The following is a 4,173-nucleotide window of genomic DNA, read 5'->3' as shown; positions in this document are numbered from 1 at the left end:
AAGATACAAGAGTAGAGGAAAAACTTTTGAGTAAAAGGTTTGGATGTGAATACAAGTTTGAATATTTATAGGCCTAATAATGATGGTTCAGAACCGGTAGTGGCTGACCAATGACTGGCAAATATTTAATGTCTTGGTAACTGGATCGATGGGACGTTTGTCGCATACGTCATAATCGGGCTCATCACTGATGTCATTGCCCACCTAGTTGGAGTCCGAAAAATCATATTGTTTCTCGCCACATTCCTTCCGAGAAACGAGGGGACTATTTGTATACGGTCAAAACTGATTTTATCCTTCATGTATTTAGTTGAGATTGAAACATGATGGACCGAGGGTCGTCATCATAATATCGAGATGAGATCTGAAGCCAGGTTATCGAGCTCAAGATTCAGGGACCGATCAATACCGAGCTCGAAGTCAATATCGAGCTCGAGTCAATATCGAGCTCGAGTCAATACCGAGCTCGAGCCAATATCGAGCTCGAGATCCAGAGATCGACCAATACCAAAACCGACCAAGATCGAGCTAAGAGACAAAGAGCCGTTGTAGACGCACCAGGGGAGAGAATCTCGGCAAGAATTAAGGAAAAACTAATTAACTAATATATCATAGGATCCTCACTATGTATTTTTTATTATATCCAAAGTAGGATTCCTCCACTATATGAAGAGTGGCTATCATTTCTGCAAGGGAGGATAGATTCAACATTGAGACATCAATACACTTTAACATTTCAAAGATTATTGATATTTACACAGATATATAGTAGAGACTATCCTTTTTTGGGCTTTGGACGTTGATTCATCTTGCTTGTTCATAAATCATTCTCTACTTAATCTGGTTTGTATTTCATTCCCTTTTTACAATCAATATTCGATATATTTCTACTTATTTTTCCGATTTGTACAAAGTTATATCACGTATCCTTAGAACTACGTATAAATTCAACTCTATCCGTTTTTCGGGTAAACAGTTGTAATATAAAATAAAGTTACCAAAATATTGCTACTTGAACATCCACAATTCAATGATTTCAACAGAATTTAATGCGCGTAAAGGTAATTATCAACATTTTCTTCCATGTTTCTTTTTTCTTTTTCCTATTTTACATAATATTTTAGAAAGTAATATTGTCTCCTACATGTTTATATTAATGTTAATCACCTCATCATCCACTCCCTCTTCGGCTCTTCCGAACATTCTAGTCACTTTAGTTTGTTTAAATGATATTGTAGCAGAGAAAGAAATAAAAGAGATCCGAGTTGCCTTGGTCGTCTCAAGACTCCAAAGTCTCTTACAACTGTGGTGAACTCATTTATTTTAGATTGGATTATTTTAGTTGTTCCAATGAATTCAATCTTGAGAAGAAACATTTCAATTTTACTGCAATTTATGCTCATATGATTACTCGAGCCATTATGGCTATTGTACATCTACGATAATCCGTATTAAGCTAGATTATTGACATGTAATGCAACTTAAATTACAAGATACTTTTATCAATCAACAGTATCCTCGTAGTTATATGCTAGTATAGATTTAAATGGATATTGGATAGTGTGCTTGTTTGTACTTTTTATTTGCACATACATCGTCATATGTGCCCTTAATATAGCAAAAGATGGAAGACATAAATGATAAAATGTTAACTTTAACTAGTGAACATAAACAAGTAAATAAGTTTTAGAAGCACTTTTTAACTTCTGAAAGTGTTTGTCAATCAAAAAAAAGCTTAAAAAAGTTAAAATTTGGTTTAAAAAAAAAAGCAAAAACTAATAAGTTGGGTAAACCTAACTTTTTCGAAATTGGCTTAAAAAATCATATTGCTTTGACCAAGAATATTATATTTTTATCCCTTATATTTTTCTTAATCTCGAAATTAACCTTGAGTAGAAAACCCTAAAACATGGAGTACATCTTTTTCTTTTTCCATTCTTGTTGCAGCCTCTGCTTTCTTCTTCCATAACTTTCCCCAAATTCATTATATTCTGAATCTTTATTAGTTAGAGGAACAAATTATTTTTCTTTCCTCTTCTAGCATTTTCTTTAGGTGTTTGCAACATTAGTCTTCAGATGCGACATACATCTACTCATTGCTTCTTTGGGTTTGGAGCTCTTGCTCGGGAGCTAGACAGTTGTGAGTTGCCTACTTAAGAGTCATTACTAGGGGTATCAATGGATATTTAAAAACCGACTAAATCGACTGAACTGTACCGTACCGAACCAATTTTTAAGTTTCTTTTAATAAAACCGTAGGTTTTTATATAAATCAATAATTGTACCGATAATTAGGGTAAATTTTTTATTTTATGAAAATAAACCGAAAAGATACCGAACCGTATCGAATAAATTTACAATGTGAAAAATATATTTATATATTAAGTTTTAAAATAGTAAAGCATTAAATTTTTTCTTGGGCCTTGAAATTATGAAACAGTAACAAACCAACAAGCAATTAAACTCAAAATCATAATTCTCAAACCTATTATGCTACTTCTATTGAAACTAAATTATTTCCACCATATTCACTAGCAAGACACAAGGTATTGTAGTGATTATGTGTAGCAAATTACAATGTATTGAATATGTTTCCTTTCGTATGATTTAGATTTATCTTTTTGAATTAATCTTCTATAAACTTTATTCTTAAATCCCAACTTGGTTAATATCTTACCACTCGTGTGATTAATATTTTTTTTGTATTTGCTTAGCTTCTTTTTACGATGTTGTAGAATAGTTGATGGATCTATGCTATACTCATCTTTCATATTTTCTTAATTCATCACATTTTAAACTGTAAAAATGTCGAGAGAGTTTTGCTAAGTCCTATAAAAGTACGTATGTTATTGCATTCTACTTCTACTAATGACTTTTACATGACATTTAAAATACTTACCGAAAATTAACCGAACACCGATACCGAAGAGAAACCGATATGATTGGGATGGTTTTGAAAAGTCTAATTTTGGTTGTACATAAGAAAATAACCGAAAAATTGGTATGGTACAAATTTTATAAAATAACCAGTTGAACCGAACTATCGACACCCCTGGTCATTACTTGCTCTTTTGAGTTTTATTTTTCTTTTCTTTTTGGAGTAACACCCGAAATGGTTGGTCGGATATATGCTTCAGAGCAAACAGAGAATGAGAAAACTATAGATTCTTGATTTATTTTTGCTCTTTCATATGGTTTAAGACGTAAGACTCCAATTTGTATGACATCATTTCTTTATTAGTCCCTACAAAAATAAGCTTGAAATTTTTGAAAGTTTACTTGATTAAAAGTGGTGAAAAATGAATATTCAAGAATTATATTTATAAAAATTATCTAAAGTAATCAATTAGACTGAAATTAAATTAAAATATAAATTATTTTTTATTTGCATTAATTCAGAATTAAATATATTATAATAATCAACTCCTTTATAATGTTAACTTTTAAGGATATTTTTGTCTTTTTAACAGAAAAAGTGCTTACCAGCACTTATTTATTAAACACTTCAATAACTTTTTTTAATTTTCAGCACTTTTATCCAAACAGGTAACTCCTTATTTATAAAACAAGTTCCAACACTTAAAAGTTGCTTGTGCTTAAAAGCTGCTTCCAAAGAGGCTCTTAATGGATGTAGATGTCTACCTAAGAAATGTAAAACAGTACTACTATTTATTACATGTATTCAAAATACAAATTTTCCTTTTATAATACTTCTAATTAAGTAACTAATATTGTAAAGAATAATTGCATCTTACAAACAGTAATATTTAATTTTAATAAATTAATAAGAGTTATTACCAAAAATATATTTTAAAGTACTATGAATATAATTTATATTTGAGTAGATGCTTCTTTCAAAAGAACAAAAATAAATGATATGAGACGTGACCCTTCACGCATTGTTTTGTAACAGTGTTATTTGTACATCATGCCCATTTATAATTTTGAATTCAAGAAAATGACATTTTTAGATTTCTTATGTGTAAAAGACAAGTCTCTTACATGAAAAAATAAATTTTCCATGTGTAAAAAAAACAGGTAGGGTTATAAAACTAAAAACATATTTGTAAAGAGCCAAAAAAATAATTGACTTTTTGTAACAATTTTTTTTATTGATGTATTAGAAAAAATAGTCAAATATGAAATTATTTTCAATACGTTACCCTCACAAAT

Source organism: Nicotiana tabacum, chromosome 17 (genome assembly GCF_000715075.1).
Source record: "Nicotiana tabacum cultivar K326 chromosome 17, ASM71507v2, whole genome shotgun sequence".
Classification (NCBI taxonomy): Eukaryota; Viridiplantae; Streptophyta; class Magnoliopsida; order Solanales; family Solanaceae; genus Nicotiana; species Nicotiana tabacum.
The sequence above is the reverse complement of the archived record's forward strand: the minus strand, read 5'-3'. Positions refer to the sequence as shown.